At 38.1% G+C, this 20,545-nt stretch overlaps 1 protein-coding gene across 3 annotated transcripts in view; it reads left to right on the top strand.

The window, feature by feature from the left end:
• Positions 1 to 9,590: 9,590 nt before the first annotated feature.
• rimbp2b (RIMS binding protein 2b) overlaps positions 9,591 to 20,545 on the top strand; it is a 65,706-nt gene continuing 54,751 nt past the window's right edge. For all 3 annotated transcript variants that reach the window (XM_072388364.1, XM_072388361.1, XM_072388360.1), the window contains exon 1: positions 9,591 to 9,709. The gene's annotated coding sequence lies outside the window, so the exon portion shown is untranslated. The remainder of the gene's footprint in view (positions 9,710 to 20,545) is intronic.

The raw sequence follows: 20,545 nt of genomic DNA, 5'->3' as shown, positions 1-20,545 counted from the left end.
TATTTATGTTGCTTTTGTTGCACTACATTCAGTTTTTAGTAAATATGCAGAACCCTTCATAAAAGGGAATATTAAAGCAGTTGTTCACACCTTCAAACGTGTCATCTTGGCTAAAGCAGGCCTCGAGCTGCTTTTCTGACTTCTGACATCCTTTGACAGCTGTCTGTGCAGGTTTTGTTCACTTTAATGTTCTGAAGTATTCAGGCATAAACTAAATCATTATTTAAAGAATGTAATACGCAAACACTACTTGTTGATGTACAGTATACATCTACCATAACAAAATTAAAAAGCCCTTTCCCAGACATGAATGAAATGTATATTAAGATGTGATTCTCATCAATGACAGTTCTGAGACAATATGTTTTTTTTATGAGAATGCTGTACTTTTTTTTTTTCCTTTCATTCAGTATATTATTTGATCTGTCCGGTTTTAAAGTGATGGAAGGAAAACAAAATAGACTACATTATTCTTCTACATGGCTCTTTGAATAGGGCATTATTAAAATGTATGACTAGAAATACTAAAACCATATCTATGAAGACTTAAAATATTCTGAAAGTGTGATGTTTGCAGATGCTGTTCAGAATTTATTTTCTTTCACAAATGGCTCCAGAGTAGAGGTACATTAAAGTTGCTCACGGCAGGTGTTTCAGTCAAAACATCAGGTGTCCTCCTTGCTCATTGTAAAAGCTCAGCGACTACCCATTTAGTGTTTACACTGCAGGGAGAGGGCATGAGTGGTAGCATTTCACATCAATTGTGTGCATGTGCAATATAGTCTTTCAGCTGGGATTGCTGAGTGTCCCGCTGGGGGAGGGGGGGTTAAAACAAAGGTAAGAAGCTGTTGTGGTTGCTAGGTGTCCACAACCAGGAAAGCACATTTGTTTTGGCCTCCTGCTCTTCTGTGCTTTTCTCACAACAGAGTGCAGCACCACTGTCAACCACAGAGGGCAGACACAAGGCAAATGCTATTCCACTATCCACCATATCTCCTCATGTTGAAGGGAAAAAACAGGATGGCCCAAATAATCCTCTTTAATACTCTTCTGCACTTGATTTCCTGACCTGTGATTGGATGATAACGATGTTACTGCTGTTTGTGATAGCTGATTGGTCAGGTCCACCATGAAGTGAGTGAGGGTTTCACAAGCTCAGCCTCAAGGGAGCCTCTGTGGCATAATGACCCGCGACAAGCCAAGGCAGTGTTCCTGTGTCAGCTTGCAAAAAGAGAGCTTAGAGGTATTGAAACAAAACTGGGAGCATTGACCGGAGGGGATGCCAGAGAACCCCACATGACCTTGCCAGCTGCAGTCATAACTGCTCGTCAGTGGCGGTTAGGTGAGCAGGTAGTAAGATGGAACATGTTGCTGGAGGTGTTTTTTTGGACAGGATTATCAATGACTGCTGAAAATGACCAGATTTGATCTAAGAAGACCAAAGGCATCCTGGAGAGGGAGCGCTGCTCAGTGCTGCTGTGCACTGCACTGCCTCTGCACCCTTGCGTGCTTGAATCTGTGTGACTAAGTGTGTGTGTGCGTGTGAGAGAGAAAGTGAGAGAGAGGGAGAAAGAAAGGAAGGGGGCGTGTTGATGTGTGTGCTCTGCTGCACAGCCACAGTAGTGTGAGCTGAATGATGCTCGCTGGCTGTCTCTCGCTCTCCCTCTGCCTGTGCTGCCTGGCTGTGCTTCTTTCTGCCGAGCACTGATGAACCATTTTATGCAACATAGCTTCCATAGCCATCATCCTGGTTCTCCTGCTAGCTGCAATTCTACAGTAGGAAACACCTGCCATTTCATCGGTGCTTTCTGCTAAGGTAATGTACCGTCTACTGTCTACTGTCAAGCTGTGTGTGTTTCACTGAGCTATAGGGATTGTTGTTCTGACTCTGCTGCATGCTCTCTGTGCTGCAGCTGGTGAAGGGATAAGGATGATCATAACATTTCTTATTGGCAAAGGTAATTGAAATGCACCCTGCTGCCTATCACACACTCATAGCCTACCCTTGTATGCATTTCTTGAGTGATGGATTGGCCTGTTTTGATCTGTTCTGCTCAGGGGTGCAGGTCCAACAACACGGGAGCCAGAGCAAATTACCTATAATTTGCATGCATAAAGGATTCTTTGCCATATTTTATAATATTTCAGTCTCTTTTCCTCAGAAAAAAACATGCTGCTGCTGCAATTTTAAGGAATACTTTAGCTACCATAGGAAGAGCGGTGAACTGAACATCTGTGTGTGATATAACATGGTTTCTGGGTTTGATGTTCTTGGTGTCATGTCTGTCAGTAAATTGTTTTCTGTAGATTGTACTTGCAGAGAACATGTTTGAAGAGAAAATTGAGAAGATACTGAGGCTGAATATAGGTCATTGAAGTGGAGATTGAAACAGCAATGATCTCAAATTGTGAGTTTGCTTAAACAGGTTTTCTTAAACATTTCTGTGGGATACCCAATGATGATGTATTCCAAAAGACTGCTACTGTGTCTACACCACGCTTTTTAGTTCACAGCTATGTTATTGGTGTTTTTTTTCTTATATACACACACACACACACACATATCTCTATATATAAATAGATATATACAAACTTAAAGGTGACTCTGTGTGTGTATGTGTGTGATTATTGTAGCATTAATAAAGAATTAAAGTGTGTATGTTTATTGTCCCAATTGTGCTCACTTTGCAACAACCCAAGGTCCTATAGGTGGCAGCCGAGAGAGCAGACAACATTGGAAAAAGACTTGAACTGTGATTTTTCTCTTTGAGAAAACATGTTGTCTATTTCTGCGCCTGTATTCATAGACATAAGGCTGTTCCTATTCCCAAGGTCAGTCATTTAAAGAGCTTCCATAATTAGGACTGTCGATCTTGTCTCACACCTTATGATATGAGGGAGTACTCCAGTGCTGAACTCCCATTCACACTGTAGCTCATCCTGTCCTCGTTGACAAGCAGGCATGGCCATTCATCATTTCGCTGGTGATTCCTGAGCTCCCGGCATGTGACTTTCATCTTCACTATGTACAGGAGAGAGGCATTCATATTTTAAACCTAAATTTGTTTTCTCTTCACTGAGTTGACCGCAAGAGAGGAGTGTAAGGGTTGTGGTGTTGGTGATGTGGAGAAGGGATGGGTTGACAGTGGTCAGGAGTGGAAGGGTTTAAAGAGAGAAAGAGTACTGTACTGTTAAATTTTTTTAAATAATCCAGCCAAAACAAAAATTGCCAAATTAATTTTGCTTTCATTTCATTGGGAGTTTGTACAATTAGTTTTCAGGTTTAGAAAATATATGGACTTTAATAAGGAGGATATTAGCTCCTCGAGTTCATACCATATAGATACAAGTTTCCATATCATATGAAGCCAGCTCTAGAGCAGTATATTTTAAGATTTTTATATGGTGTAATTTCAATTTATATATAAATGTACTTGTTTCAAGACTTTTTTTGTAATTAATTAATGTATTATTTGGTATTTACTTTCTAAAACTCAATTTTAATTTATGTGCTGTTATTGGATTGATTTATTTTTGTTGAAAGCAGTGACCTGAGAATCTGAAGTAGTCACGATACAACCAAATCGATGACGTTGGCGATGCTGTACTGTAGAGTAAGGTGATAACTCTGTTATTTTGCCAACGCAAGAGGATCACATTTGATCCATTAATATAGATTCAATACTTACATGAATGTAAAGAATAACTCTGTGCCCTCCAGAGGATAATTTTTGAAAGGAAGAAAGTATTGCTCAATAATGTCAAACATATTTACGACATTTCTGTGGTGACATCTCTTTAAGCTTGTACGCTGCTATGGAAATGAATGCATACAATTAGTCACCTTTTAAAGTACAACATGTATTGAACATTTTCATTACGATACATTGGATTCTGGATAGTGTCCTGTACATGGTGTGTTTTGTGTCTATTGTTCGGTGGATAAGCTGAATTGTATTAGTCGTATGAACATTACCTCCAGTGCTGGTGTTGTATAGGCACACAGAAAGAAATGCTGAACATAGCTGCTCAGTAGAGGGTTAGCAGTGTGAGAAAGGCACGGTCCTGAGTGACTGAAGCTAGGTTGTAGTAACAGCTGGAACACTGCTGCTGCTGGCGCCTGGATGTGGCCTGGATAAAGCACGTGACCCCTCCACAGTGTGAGGCATTAGTGATATGAACAGCAGGGTCCATGGCTGCTGTTACATAACACCGTCTTCACTGGGAAATCTCTGTAAAGATGGCTCCGGGAGACGCTGTGACAGCAGAGAGAAAGTGCATTATCATTGTCAGCAACCACATTACTGGCTTTGAATATTGGACTGGTCTGTGCATGACAAAGCAAGCATTTATCTCTAATGTGTCCGGAGGATGATTTAATTTGATGGCAGTCTTTTTATATATGTTTTTACGTGATAAGCCTCTAGACTAGATCCTACCTACTACAGTCACATATATTGTGTGTTTGTGTACATGCTTTTGTCTGTACATGTGTATCTGCTTGCATATGTCTTTATATCTGAGTGTGAGAGTTGTAATCCGTCTCTTTACATGCGTACATGTGCATGTTTATATTCAGCCCATGATTATGTTACGCAAAATAGCTCTCACAGCCCAGAAGTAGTGTAAGTAGATATGTTGTTTCAGCCATTCTCATGTTAGCAGATTGACTGTTGTGGTGGGGACTGACTGCTGACATGACTGGAGGTTAGAGCAGAGTCATCTGTAATCACCTCAGGAATCTGACTGCATTCATAATTGATTGTTTCTGGAGTTGATCTGTGCTGTCCACTTGATAAAACTGCTCTGGTGTAAACAACGTGATTTGATCACCCAGAAGTTAGTTTTACTGGTTTATGTTACGACAGTGCTATTTTTGAACCCCAGAGTTTATAGACGTGATTTTCTTGTATATAATTAGATAGTGCTGAAGGCTCTAACCTTACAAAGCACTTGCTTAAGCTTTCACTTCATTAGTGTCATATTGCCACAAATATTGACTCTTTAAGAGATTTATAAAAAAAAAAAAGATTTAACATAGAACTTTATTAATCCCAAATGGGGATTGTAGTGTTACATTTGTCACTGAACATAAATCACTAAAACCATCCATCCATTTCCATACTCACTTAATCCAATTCAGGATCATTTGGGGCTTATCCCAGCTGGACACACCCCGGATGGGTCGTCAGTCCATCAGCGCCATTACTAAAATTGTTAGACTCAATTATATATAGTAAAATATGTTATAAGTAAACAGAATAAAGAATATAGACCCATTTCTTTATTACTTCTGAAAGTATTCAGACTTATTACCTTAAAAACATTTCATTGTTTTTTTTTCCCTATTAATCTGATGTCAGAAACTCATAAAGACAGAGTGCAACATTGTTTTTAGAAATAATGTATTTTGACCCTTAATTTGAACTTTATCATTATTTGATATTAGAAAATCTTTTGGTGGCAATTTCAGTATTGTATTTTCTAGCTTTTAACAATCTGGATTTGTCCATTTGATATGATTCTTTCATAGATGCAGAGCCCATCAAGCTTCATCAGACTGGAAATAATTAGTTGATAAACCCCATTCCTCAGGTGTCTCTGTAGATTTTATAAACAGATTTTAAGCTTGTTCTTCTTTGCACTCCCAAAGCCACTCAGGTGTTGTCTTGGCTACATGCTATTATTGGGATTGGTTAACAGTGTGAAGTCGCTGTACTTTAAAGCAGGTTTTTAAGCAGGCTGAATGAATTCTTTCCTCTGGACTGACCACTTTTCCTGTCTCTGCTGCTGAGAAGCTGTCGGTTGAGATGATTGCACCAACGCCACATTTTACTGTCTCATATGATCCATTTGAGGTGAGCATTTTCTGTTTTCTGTCACACCAAGTTCTTAGACCTCCACTCAAATACTGAAGATTTAATCAGGTTCAGTCTTTTTCCTCTCCTTTTGTTTGTTAAATTTGACAAACTCCAGCAGAGCTGTTATGCGCTTTTTGCTCAAAGACCTAATTAAGATAGTGCCTCTGAGACGATCATTATTTTTGCTGGTAAGAGGATATACTCACTGTTGGAAGAGCACTGGAAGTTCAAACTTTTCACAAACTTTTTCAATCACATATTTATTGAAACCAGTGATGCTGATTAATTTAAATATATATATATATATATATATATATATATATATATATATATATATATATTTATATATTACAGGTGTGTGCATGGATTATGGGATTAAATGAAGGGGGTGAAAGCAGTGCTGTGGGCAATGTTCTGCTAGAAAATTTTTGGTTCTGGCAGGTCTTTGAGTGTGTCCTCTTTCAATGGAATAATACAACCTGGAATAATACAATCATCTGTAGAGACTGTTATCACTTTATTATTATGGATTACTTAAAGTATATAAATTGGACAAATACCATTTTTTAGATTTAAAAAATTTGCAGAAGAGGATGGTGTACGGAAACTTTGTTAAAGATGCAGTACGTGTGTAGTCTCTGAAGTGATGATAATATAATATGTACATTAGAGTTGTACAGATGTAAAGTTTAAGTGCCATTCGTCTCAAAAAACATTTTTAAAAGTCTTTATATGAAATTTCAGAGAATTCTCTGTTCTTCTATGTACCTCTTTGGGCCGTCTGCCATTGTGGTTCTATTCGGTGAGGTGGAGGGCTGGATCTGTTCTGACAGTTATACAGACGATCAGGCCTGAGTGTGGGGGTTGGGATGATTATGTGATCTTGCCAAAATCCACAGGCAGTGCTGATTATTTGTCAGGATTTGTTTTGTCATAAAACAGCTTATCTCTACAGGTTCAGTCTTAGTCTCTGTGTCTCTCTGCATTTCTGCTTATACAGTAGCTTTGCTGACTGTGTCAGTTTTTGTCCATATTGTAGGCTGAGCTCGGTTTCGTGTTAAAAGTTTGTTTTTAAGCCCAAAGCAGCTTATACCTAAAAACAGCAGGCATCAAAAGCAAGATCCTGATGTCTGAAGTGCTTGTTGGAGACCATATCCCATGTTCATGTCTTTCATATGAACACACTCTACTCTTTGTATTGTCTGCCTTTTACTCAGTCTTTGATAACATATTATTGGCAGGTATTGCCACAGACATACTGTGCCAATCAGTTCAAGGCACTCCTTTTTCTACACTACTTTTAACATTAGCAATGACTAATTGGATGCTACTGTACTTCAGAGTTACATATTTTGTCTTATATGGGTATGTAACAAAGTTTGTTGTCACAATCAAGTGAAATTTCTCAACAATTTTTTGAAAAATGGAAAAAAAACAACACTAGTTGTGCAATGGCTTTTGAGTTCTCTCCAGAAGCCACTACACAGCCTGTCTTTTTTTAAATTTCTAAATAATCTGCTGTGTTTTGCAGTGAGTCATACTTGTTGACTTGATGATGAGGTACATTGCATTACTATATATTTTAGGTCTCTTTGGGTTAGGTTGGTAGCCACGCTGTCCAACCCACAGCCTCCACGCTGGAGCACAGGATAAATGCATGAAGAAGCTGTAATAAGGTAGATTGAATTAGATTTGCTTTGACTAAAATAAATTAAAGAGGTCATTGTGACATGCAGGCTACAAAACAGACTCATTATACCAGCTCAGCCATGTCATAATATACCGTATCATCTTTGTGTTTGTGCAGATGGTTTTGTGCTTAACTATATTCAAGCTTAGGTTTTGTATGATTAGAAACATCCGATATATATAATATTCAGAACATGGATGAAAACAGAAAGGCTAACCTCAGTTCTGAAATGTTTTTGCTCTGATGCTTTGCCTGTGAATGAACAGATTATTTTCACATAAATGTTTTTGAATGTTTTTTGTCTACTGTTTGGATCCTCTTACAATCTAAGCTTGTGCTTGTCTGAAAGTAATTATCATTTTTCACAAGGTCCTGGCCTATGTTAAATATGATCTTTTTTTAGGGTTTTGATATTTTCCAAACAAACAACTTGAATACTAGGAATAAGTTACATAAGTACTACAAGTACATAAAAAACACAAACAACGGAAATAAAACAACACAGTCAATTTTGTATTTATGTACTGTTTGAAATATAAAACTTTCTTTTTTTTATCATTGGGTTTGGGTGGTGGAAGAAGAACTCATATGTCAGCATGTGAATTGCACCAGATGGGAACGGGGCTTGTGTGCACCTATGAAAGCTGAAAGTTGAAGTTTACTTTAACAGTTATGCCTTGTGGGTGGGGTACAGAGCAGGGCAAAGGCAGCTTCTGTCCAGATGTCTTCTTGCGTTAGGGAGATTCCAGCTCTGCCTCCTGCCATGAGAAACAAACGCTAATTGCCCATTGGCCATATGTAGGAGATGTGCAGCTGGGGACATGTGGCTAAAAATAGTACTGCTTGTTCCCATGAGTGGCGGCACACGCACTATAGTATTAGTATTCAGGACTAAAGCATACTATGGATAAAAAAGGTCAACTTCAAGCTATGACCACAAATGTCATGGTGGGGTAGCAGGGTACAAAGCAACACAAACCCAGGCTGGAAAACTGCTAGCAGCACCTCAGGCTTCATCTCTGTATGGACCTACCTATTGAACCATTGTCCTCTGTCTGAGCACTTGCAGGGAAATGTCACATGGAAACTGCCAAGCTAGTGTCATGACATCCTGTGTTTTGTTTGAAGCTCAGCTGCATCCATGCTTGTTCCATGAAGTCTTTTCCGCCATGTAGCGATGGCCCTCTATCCTTGAGTCGAGTTACAGCTCTCCCTTTATGACACAAAAGCAGCATCTGGTTCCACCTGACTGGAGCCATGAATAATTGAATAGGGGACATTATAATTTCCAGCCAGCTCCACTAGCTTGGCAATAACAAGCAGTTTTGGTATTGCTATCAACATTGCTGGCTAAGTGGTTGAACATGGAGAGAGGATATTATTTAGCTTTGTTTGAATTTTTTACTTTTGTGGGTTTATAAGTATCTGGTTGAATGACCAATTAAGTGTTATTTGTATTGCTATACTGTACAGTTGTTTGCAAGCTTTGGGATGTAACTAAACAGAGCTGTGTGAAATGTTAAGGTGACAGGAATAATAAAGTCAAATAACTATGATGCCAATCAATTAATGCACACATTAACAACCAGTAATGGGATTAAAATGGTGTTAGATTTTGTTATACATATTTTATTACTACATATATTCTAAAAGAATTCTTGTGCAGCTAGTCCAGGACTCTATTCTCCCTACCGTCAAGCTGAATTCATGAATATCTGCTCTGTTCAAACACGTTCTGTTTGCACATTGTGAGGTTAATTGTCAGCTGTATTCCCACTCACAGCTCCTGCTGGCCCTACATTTACAGATGGGGCACTCATAGATTGTATCATCAGTACAACTTTGCAGCACTGAAAAAAGATTGTTTGGCAAAATAAGTTAGCCATAAACTTACTTTGATACTATGTCAATTAACCGTCGTGTACAAGTCTTCTTTTTTTCAAAGAAAATACTTTCTGTTGTTTTACAGTAATTTGAATGAAAAACAGTTATTGACAGCAGCTTTATGTTTTTCTTGTCCTCACCACCCTTACAGCTGAGAAAGGAAGTTTTGTTCCTCCACCATGTGGACAACTTTAGTCTTCTAGAGGATAACTGCAGAGCTCAGCGGCTCCACCCAGAAACCCTGAACCACCAAAGGCTGCAGCAGAAGTTACTTGTGAGTACTCTGTGTAAAAGAGAGTTAAAGGCTTATTGATGCTGGACTTGGCATGGGCCATTAAGGGCAGTTGAAGATTGCTGAGCAGGCATATGCTTTAAGCTATTTCTGGCTTTCATGTTCTTCTCCCTGCTTTGTAATATGAACTTGTGACCATGAGTCATTTCATCCTCTGTTGGTTGAATGAAATGAGCAGTGCTTATGTCTGTTTGTGTTCGTTCATCATCGTGACTAATTGGGGTCAAAAGTGGTAGTTTTCTTCTGAACATGTCAGGGAAAAGGTGTGTGCTTTCTCTTCACCTCTGATCAGACTGTCCTCCTCCCAAGTGCGGCCCCAATGTTAATACGGTCATGCAGGCAGATTCCACCTACAGAAATGTTTGAAGAATATGCAACGTCTAGTGGTCATTAGACCAAATGCCTGTGAAGTGTTATGCAAAGTGTATAAATGGCTTCTTTGAGGATGACCTTCACATTGTAAAAAGAATGTATTTTAGCTCATACTATGATCAATCATTTTCTGACCCTAACCAGCTGGTGCTATTTCCTAAACCCAACAGCGAAGTCAGAACATTTCATTCTAACTTGCCCTGTTTACATGGGATAACAATCATGATTTTGTTCTTCTCATGATTATTAACTGGTGCGTCGGCAACTTCACCAACAAAGCTAAGCAAAGCAAGCGACAGAACAAGATAGCGCATTAGTTATTACTTACCAATTACAGCAGTGAAGCTAAATCTGCATCCGTCTGTTATCTTGTTTTTCTGAGCTCTTTCCAGCAGTAAATTCCAATCTGATGCTTTTTCTTGTCCTGTATTTTGTTCATATACTTTTTCTCTTCTTCTTCACATCCTCCCATAGGGTTGTAATGGCAACATTTTTTTTTTCTTTTCTAAAATTTATTCACAGTGCCGAAAGTGTGTGCTTTCTTTAATTGTTGCTGGTGCATGACGTGGTATCTTAAAGTAAAACTTTCACGTGTCAGGCTGGAAATTTAAGTTCTGAAGTGTGGTACCTCAGCCTTCGGGTGCCTTAAGGCAGTTACGGGTCCAGCAGTGTGCATAACAATAGTTTGACTTTAAAACGAGTCAGAAGCACATACTTTAGTTTTTAAATACAAGAGTGCTTATTTGGTAAAACACAGATTGTCTTGTGCATGCTGGTGCATCTACAGAGAAAATTATCTTGGAATTTTTATCATTTTTTTACCTAATGTAACCTACCTAATTATTTTTTACCTGGCATTGTTTGACCTCGTCACTCTAATTTCTTGTGGAGGAAGGAGACACTGTAAGCATGTTGTTGAAGATGCCGTGGACAGTAAACAGCAGGTTTCCAGAGTGAAGCTGGCTTAGTCTTCCTCCAGCTTCCTTCAGCCTGTGATCTCACAGCGGAGGTTCTTGTAATTCCCCTGGCTTCCCCCAATGTCTGGGGCTCAATATGAATGAGCTCCATCGATTAAACCTCAGTGTGATGCTTGCGCTAAGAGAATGAGTCGAGTGTGTGTTTGTGCATATGGGGCTGCTGGCTTTCTCTCCTGTTGTCTCTTCGGCACTTAGCAGACTGTTGTTTTCACAGAGGGCAATGTTATGAGTGACATCTTTTGGCTGAACCATAAACTGAAGCTTTGTTCTTAACAGTTTCTTCCTGTGTGTTGATGAACAATGTAACTGATATATCTAACACATATGATGAGGTCCAGGAATTTTATTGGCAGCGATAGTGACATAACAGTCTAATGAGGTTGTTGTCTATATCATATTTATCCTGTCCTGCTTCCTGATTTCAGATTGGAGACAGTGCACAAGCATACAGAGGCACAGCTGTTATCTTGGCTTTCACAACCTTAAAACCTTATTGTTTCACAGTCTCAGTGTGGTCTTCCTTTGAGGACTCTGACAGCTGTAGTGTATTGGGGTGTGAAGTTATCTCCACGGACTGTGATTGTTTCCATTATGAGGGTGGTGTGAACTTTATTTTTAAACTTTCTCACTGCTTTTGATAGGGAACTTGATAATTATCTTGTCAGCATGTCTTCAGGGCTTGCCTGCCATTACGCTCAGATGCAGCCACATTTTCAGAGCAACCGAACAGGAATAAAAATTAAATGGAATATAAACCAGTTTGTAAATTTGTCCCTAAAGACATTCCAATATTTCTGTGTAAATGCTGTTTAACTCTGTATTTGGCTGCATACATGTTTAATACACAACAGACAGGATGTTAAATGTGAAATTGGCCTTCTTTTAGTCCTAATTTACACTATTTTCTGATTATTATAACATCATTGTGTGAGGTCATGTCTCACAAAAACCCTCCCTTGTGCCTATGCCGATTGCTGGAAAATAACTGCTTTGAAGTTTTCACGTGTCCTATTGTGTCATTAGTTAAAACTCAACAGAGAGATAGACTGGGAGGAACAGGAATATTGGAGAATGGGTGGGTGGGTTTGAGGCGGTGATGTTAGGTCCCTCAGGTAGAGAAAGAGCTGATTATGAATCCTGAAAGATTGCCTTAGCAACATTAATTACCAATACTGCATGGCCCTCCGTAAAACTAAGAGAAGTGATAATGAAAAACTGGCAGAGCATGAGGCACTTCTTCAGCAAGCTCCATTAGCCTGCAGCTCTGTTATCTTATGAAAAAGATGCAATCAATAACTGTGGTAACAGTATTTTCCTCAGCTGAACTGCTAATACATTTTTTAGTCTCATACAGCATTGGTGTTTTCTTGAGTGAACTTGACACAAGTGATGTTTTTTTCTTTTTATACTTTCTTTGCTTTAGATATTGTGTACCCTCTCTCTAGCTTTATTATATGTCCTCCTTAAGATTTGCAGTTCTCTGCTGTGAAGGGAATTTGTACACATTTGACATGGGCAGAAGCTTTTGCTGTTCTAGCAGTTTACAGTGTTTGTTTTAGTATGTAGTTTTTCACTGCAAGTGGCAAATGAAAAAAAGCTTTCCTAAACTTCAATTTCTTGCCTATAAATAATGCATCTGTGGTTTTGTGGTTCTGTCTGTGTTTCTAACACATTAAGACATGGCATACAGCATTGTGAGTCATCGGTTGAATCTAAACCTACTCATACTGATTTGATCTGCTATCAATTCACATGAACAAAACAGAATTTGTTAATCAAAGTGCTTTGGTCTCTTTGTAAAAGATGAGAGATGAGACATTTTCTCTTGCAACCTTTCTTAAAAATGCATGAGCAACAAGAAACACACCAAACATAGCCTAGCTATTCAGCTCTATCTGTTTTCCTTCTAAAACCATCAATTTTTAAAAAGTGTTCAATGTATCCTTCTCTAAACAATGGCCTATCTATTGAAAAGTGACACATTTTGTTGATAAGTATTATACTTATCAACAAAATGTGTCACACAGAAAATAATCATTAATGCTGGTGAAATAACTCAGTGTTCCTTAATGCAGCATTATCTAACTTAAATCCAGCCATTAAGGTCATATAGACTAAGCATAACCCCTGCTTTAAATGAGCTGTGCAAAGACACATCTTTATCGCTGAAGCATTCAGGTTTTTCATTTGCTGAAGATGAAGAGTGTCATAAAAAAATACACTCCTGCTTAAAAGTGTAAAAAAACAACAAAATAAGTCTGCATTCCATCATGTTTTACTCCTGCGCTGGTGCACGGGTAAACATTTGATAATCTTACAGTCTTTCCAAAGTGTCAAAAAAGGAAATATGCACATCAGTTTATGTTTTGAATTTTTCAAATCTGGATCTTTTAAAAATGTTTGGTAGCATGAACATTAAATATTTTGCAGTATCTTGACAAAAAGTTAGACTCTGCAATTCCTTTATAGCTGTGACCAAATAACATTTCTGTCTCACCCTCTTCTGATCTTATCGCTGTGCTTCTAAAGCATCAGTTGAATATGGATATGTGAACGGTCTATTCTGGTGTCTCTTAGTCACAACTGAGGGCTTGCTCAGTTTTATAGTCAAGTGAAACTTCAGGCCAAGATATGATACAATGCATTGAAAAAATGTGATGTGTATGTGTGTTCATACACATGGATGTTCAGAAAACCTTGTCATCTTAGGAAAAATGCTGCTAATCAATTCAACTCTTGCTGTGACATAATTTTACATAGAATACTTCACAATCACTAAGTTATGCTTGTCCCCTCCCACATTCAGTTGCTTTATCCGGACTCTTACTCACCCCAAGGCTGAAATCCCTGTGCGGTGGGACATGATGGAACATGAGAAAAACAGGTGTAGATAGATGTAAATGTTTGTAATTAATTTCAATGTGCAAGCATTGTATATTTGTGTTTATGCATGTCTATCGGTGCATGTATTGATGTTGGTGGCCCCTGTACTGGGGGCCAACCTCATGTTTACATCACTTGTAATGAAATTAGAGCCGTGTGGCGCCCACACTACAGGCCTCCACTGATCCTCTAATTCAATTACTCCCCTTATTAACGCTCAGATGCTGCTGGCTGACCCAGGACCACACACTGCTTTTTCTACACAGCATTCACTCAGCAGCCCTTTTTTCTTCTCTAATGGACTGACTAGCTATCATTGTTTTACAGATGCACATGGGTCATCCAGGTGCATATGCACTGTTTTTCTTTTTATGACTGTAGCAGCAGTCTCCTCTACAAACATATCAAAAGAGGGAAATGCTTACATGTGAACATTGTGCAACATGTGAAGATCAAAGATCAAATGGAGTTTCTGAACCATTTTTTTTCGGTCTAAATTCTTTCTGTGATATAAAGACATACATCATAGATTAAATTCTATTCTGAAACCTAATTTTTGAGGCAGTGTAACATAGAGCTTAACTGGTATTGTACACAGATCCCTGTTTCACATAGTTCCTTGATGTTAAACCGCAGGTCCAACTCAGTCTTATGACCAAATGTGATATGATACGCAAATGTTATCTATTTTTCAATTAAAAGTCCAATGGAGGAAAATACTACCAATTACTAAGTGGAAGGACCAAGTTCAATTCCTGTCCTTACCACTGGTGCCTTTAAGAAACTTTACTTTGAATTTTTTTTGTAAATGTTTGCATTTTGTTAAGTTTACTTGTACTTTCAAGCACTGTTTTGTTATTGTTTACATGTTGCAAAGGTTCGGCAGTAAAGATGAGTTTAGTGTGATAAGGTATCACATTAAAATATCTTTTTCCTGGATTACTGCCCTGACCCCTCCCTCCTCTGTTAAACACACAAATTGTGCTGGACACTTGAACCAGATGTATAAAATAGGATAAATTACTTTACTCTACATTTGTGGAAATACATTAGCTTGAACATTGTGCTGAATGGAACAAAAAAATATTCTGTCTTCATCAGCACAAATGTTTTTTCTTATGACTATTTAATGTTTTACTGTGAGGCTGTGCTAGCTGCCACTGCAACAAGGCCCATTGCTTCTTCTGCAGTAACAGGGCTGGAGAGCACAATTATGCACATTCGAAAATATATACATACATGTATGCGTCCTCACGACCAGATAAGAGTACATTTATAAAACTAAGATAATGTTTATGAGAGCCTTATCAGAGATAGCAGAGAGTTTCCTTCCTGTCTTTAGCAGGGTCAGGTGTGCCTGAGCCGTCTGACACCATCCACCTTCAACTATAGCAAGCATGGCTTGTCATGATAGCCACCGGCTTTAGCATCACATTACCCTCTATTCATTCAGCAGTGCTGTGGGACATTGAAAGTGAAACATCCCTAATGCTAGAAAACACACAGATTTGAGATAGCTATGAGGCAGGCCAGTTATGTTGAATAACGCCCTTGAAACAAAAAAATATGATGGTCTGATAGTACGGTATTATTCTGAGGTAAAACACTCAAAATCAAAAATAGCAGCTGAAACACTGCTTCAGATCACGGATTAAATGCAGGGGAAAGTGTCTGAAATAAGCTGGTTAGTGGGTTTATCACAGGTCTGAACAACCCACTATCTTTTGACCTGCTTGAGTGCATGCATGATACAATAAGGTTAAATACTCTCATGCCTATATTAAGGATTTCAGAACTAATCTCTGCCAAGTTTCTCAATCTCTGGCCAGTGCATGGAGCTTATTAAATTTTCAATCTGCTACAGGCTCTCTTTCCCGCCTCACAGGATGAATATGCCCTTTTAATAATGCAACCAGTTTTAACAAGATTGTAAAATGTTCATCTAACTTTCATAAGCTCAGTTAGCAAAGTGACAAATTCATATGATGGCAAGAATCACTTTGGCAAGGCCTCAGTTTTAGCAACGAGAGCATTTTTTTCATCCAATGAATCTCCGTGTAGGTTGGAGTGTTGTGCCAAAGTTTACAGCAGCCTGCAGGGAAGGCTAAGTTGTTACTGTGTCACCCCTGTGGCTCAGAAATGTGGGTTTGTCTTGATATGGGAGATTTAGTTCGGCCTTCTGGTAACTAATAGCACTCCACTGAACACTCCCCTTCTCTTCTACCTCATCTATAATGTACATGAGTTACGTGGGGCTAAAACCTGAAAACAGTCCTGCTCAGACACAGAATCTGCAACATAAAGGTTTTTAATTAATCCGTTTTTGGACATTGAACTCCTCTGTTTGTTCAGTTCTTTAATACAGCGTGTGGTTCAGCGACATTAGTAGTAGTGGGTCAGGGTCAGGGTAATGTGCATGCAAGCGCTGCTGGCTGCGTTAACGTGCACACGCTGCACCCTCTCAGGCATTGTTGGAGTAATGTGACCTTCATAGGGAGATTAAAATATGTAGCAGGAGTGCATTGATTTTTTGGTCTGGCTGCTGGTATTTATGGACTCAGCCAGTGAATAAATATTGATAATCTCACTCCCCTAAAGAAAGATCTGACTTTGAATATTGATATTTGTGCCCCATGTGCCAACTGCGATGAAGAAATTAGTGTAAAAAGAAAAATGTCTGATATAGGTGTTTTGGTAACCTAAATCTGCTTGTAATCCAGCAGCGTTAATAAGATCATTTCCATTATGTGTGCCTAATTACAATGCCTGTTATCAAAATCCCAAAGCTGCACTGTCAAGTAATAGAGCTTTTTAAGGTAATAATTCATACCTGAACATAATAAAAACTTGTCCCTTTAGGCCAGAGGACTGTTTAATACGGAAGCCCTAAAGGGTCATACATGGATACATTTTATTCCACCCGTTTTCCCGTGATAACGACATAATTTTCCTCCGTTTTATAACGAGATAATTAATTTGAGATCTCAAGAAAACAAAACAATAGTCCAGTCTATTAAATCATTGCAGGAAATGTCATTTAGTGTAGCAATGTCAGAGGAGCAGGAGAATATTGTTTTATTTTCTTGATATCTTGAATAAATTATCACAGGAAAATGAAGAAAATGATCTTGTTATCACGAGAAAACAGAGGAAAATTATCTCGTTATCATGGGAAAATTAGGAAAATTATCTCGTTATTACGGGAAAACGGATGGAATAAAATGTATGTATGTATGACCCTTTCGGGCTTCCGTATTTTTAGTTACGTTAATTTCACTTTCATGGTCAGTTGAAATTTTATTCTATTTTTTTGTCTTAGCAAATGTTGGTCATTGATTTGATAAAACTGTTCTTGGTTTGCAGAAGATCAATCCTGATAATGTATTCATTTTCAATTTTCATGATGTTGCTGAATGTCTCAGCAAGTGTAGAATGAATGGCTGTGAAATTTGAACAGATATCCCTGCTTCAGTACATATGCTGTATATTTTGTTACATAGGGTATCTGAACTGTTTGTGTATTAGCATCAAGTGGAGAAAACATTTATTTATTCAATTTTTTTTTGTTTATGGTCAAAAATGGTTTATGGTCTTTTTCCCCTTTGGCGTACTTTTGTTTTGTGCTATCTGGCATGGCTTAGTTAAGTCAAAAGAGAAGTTCATGATATAGAAGACTCCTCAACCAGGAAACCACCATGTATCCTTTCAGTTTTGGATGCGATATACTGAGGATCAGATATGGGCTGGTTACTCTTTGGGCTTATTATTCTATCCCCCTATCTAACTTTTCTAAAAAAATATTCATTTGTCAAATATCTGGCAAACTTTATTCTGTAATCTTTGTGCTGCTGTGAATCATCGGGAAATGGCTAATTGTGCACAGTCAAGTAGTGCTTAATTAGACGTGTGTTGGGGTGTATTTAAAGCCGATGAAGGCCTCCAGCATTTCTCATATAGACATAGGAGCTAACTGATAAGCTGGCCACTTGTAGTGTCTAAAGAATTGTGAGGAGCTGTTATTAAATGTTGCAGCAACACTCTTTGGCTTCCTTGAATAGTCCTATTTTTTGCAGTCCAAAAGACTTGTTCATGAGAGTGTTATGTTCAATGGTGAGAAGCTGTCTTCTTTGAGGTTTTGTTCTTTGGAGGTACTTTAGGATACGTATTAAGGAAAAGTAGTGCTGACAGGTTGGCTCAGGATGATTCACAAATCTAACATGACTTTTTGCTCAATGAGCTCATGTGAAAAAACGTGTTTGCTTAGTTATATCTTGTCCCTCTCCTTCTAGAACCCCCCCCTTTTTTATAGTTGATATCTTGGGTTTCACAAATCTATTTTTGAAATGAAAGTCAGTCACATTTGGTTAATATGGATCTGAGAGCTAAATCGGAGTGAATGAATACAGTTTTTTCTTATTATCAGGAAAAACATGGCAAAGACCTATTTCAACAGTATAAAGTCTGAATATGACAGACAAATCTTAGCTTTCAACCAGGGGCTGAGGAATACATTTCAACTCTCTTAGAGTGATAGAGTCTCTGAAGTCTATAAATACCCACAATGGCAAAATGTAAGTATTTATTTATTTTTTTACCTATGATAAGATTGTCTTAAGCACATATGTAGTAGTTTTTATGCTGGCATTGAAATATATATTAATTTACTGTGTCAAACTCTTTGCTAAACAGTTAGGCCGTGGGTTATTGGACAGCTGTAGTTCGATCCGCACAGTGTAATTTAATCAGTAGGGTTGGATGGCAGTAAAGTCCTCAGCTGAAGTTTGGGATCAGGTTGCAGACTTGTGCTGTGGTTTTAGGATTCTGCGGTCTATCTCGCCTGTCTTTGCAGTCCAGGCAGACTTTTGGACGTATTTCACTGGTTACCAGAGAGTGGTGGTCAGAAATGAGGGAACTTGTTTTTAAGACTTGTACAGTCTCTGTATGGGAGAAGGTAAGGTCAAGCTTGTGAAAACAATTTTAGAATTTAACCATGGAAAAATGTGGGTGCAAATATTCGGTATATCAGAGGAAAATTCATGGTCATTGATTTATTTGTTAATTTGATATTTTCACCATGGGACAAAAACAATAACATCTCTCTGTCAGTGCTCATTTACCCAGATTCCTGATTAATTTTCATTAAATTTCTCATCCTAAATGATCACTTCAAAAGCTAAAATGATTTGTGACAATATTGTTCAGCAGAAAAAAGAAACGTAATGGTTTTAACATGTTCTTTGTCTCTGTGGTCAGCTATTAAAGTAAAAGCTCAAATGATCTTTTTATTGTTTTGGAATAATTTATGGACTAAAATATGACTGAGTAATAAAGAAAAACACCTTTAAATCCAAAACTTATTGCTTAAAATACTAAACATATTAAAGACAGAATATTGGCAGCAGTTTGCTCTTTGAAGTTTCACATTAAATCCAGAGCCTGCTGGAGAAATCTGCCCTTATGTGACACGTTTTGTAACGATGCTCGTTTCCAGAAACTTCCAGAAGCAGTAAGAGAATTCTTAGCTGACTGCACTGCAAAGAGGTGGAAGTAGAGCTAGCTACTTAACAGCAAGGGCAGAATTTTTTTTAGGGCTTTTAAAAACAAGGTCATAGAAATGTACCTTGTTTTTTTTTGTAAACTGACAACTTTATACCTTAAAAAAGAGAAACAAACCAATCTTTTTTTTCCCATGTCCAGTGGCTAAGCTTAAAAGTGAAAATGATAACTGGGGATTAACACAACTGCCAAAACCAGTCAATGTACAAAACCTTTACACCAATTATTTGGTTGTGATGATTTGAACAAGGATGTACATATTAAGTGTAAATCAGATCATCAATATGATAAAAATCATTCATTTATCCCATTTCTGTTCAGAATTACATAACATGAAAAGAGACAATACTATGCATGTACAAATATGAGACAAGAGTAGGAGTTCTAAGTAGTATTTATTTCCAGTTCAATCCTATCCTATTTATTTTGAAATATCTAGGTGAAAGAACTATAGTACATGGAGATGGCAAGAAATGTTGAAAAAAAAGGTCAGTTTTGGAGATTAGATAGGTTAGGGCACTAGTCAGTCTTCAAAGGTGCAGATCAGTAAGAACACCATAAAGAATTTGACAGTAAAATAACACTGGGAGCAGGGATTCCAGTACTCCAGTCATAATGATCTTATAAGCCCCAAAATAATGTAGTAACTGAATTTTATTTTAAGGTGTGTGTCTGCTTTCTGCTGGAACTTTGTTATCATTCTGTTGACCAAAGGAAATTCCTCGGAACAACTCTGTAGGAATTTCCTTTGATATATCGCTCGTCGTTTTGCTTTGCGTGGTGGTTCTGCTTTTCGTCAGTTGTCCCCATTTGAGATATGCTTCGATGTGATAACAAAAGAGTTTGATTGGTCCACAAGTAATGAACAGCCTTTTTGTTGACAGACTTTGGGGAGTCATCACAGACAGCTAGTTAATAGCTAACTACAACAACACATTTTTCAATATGGTAAACTGCATTACGACATCTCATTTATTTTACAATTGCCTGACTTTCAATTTGCCCAAACAGAGTTTATATGCCTCAGGCA

The sequence above is a fragment of the Leuresthes tenuis genome, unplaced genomic scaffold (assembly GCF_036924035.1).
Source record: "Leuresthes tenuis unplaced genomic scaffold, fLeuTen1.0.hap1 SCAF_6, whole genome shotgun sequence".
In the NCBI taxonomy this organism is placed as follows: Eukaryota; Metazoa; Chordata; class Actinopteri; order Atheriniformes; family Atherinopsidae; genus Leuresthes; species Leuresthes tenuis.
Note: the sequence above shows the minus strand (reverse complement) of the source record. Positions and strands in the feature narration are given on the sequence as shown.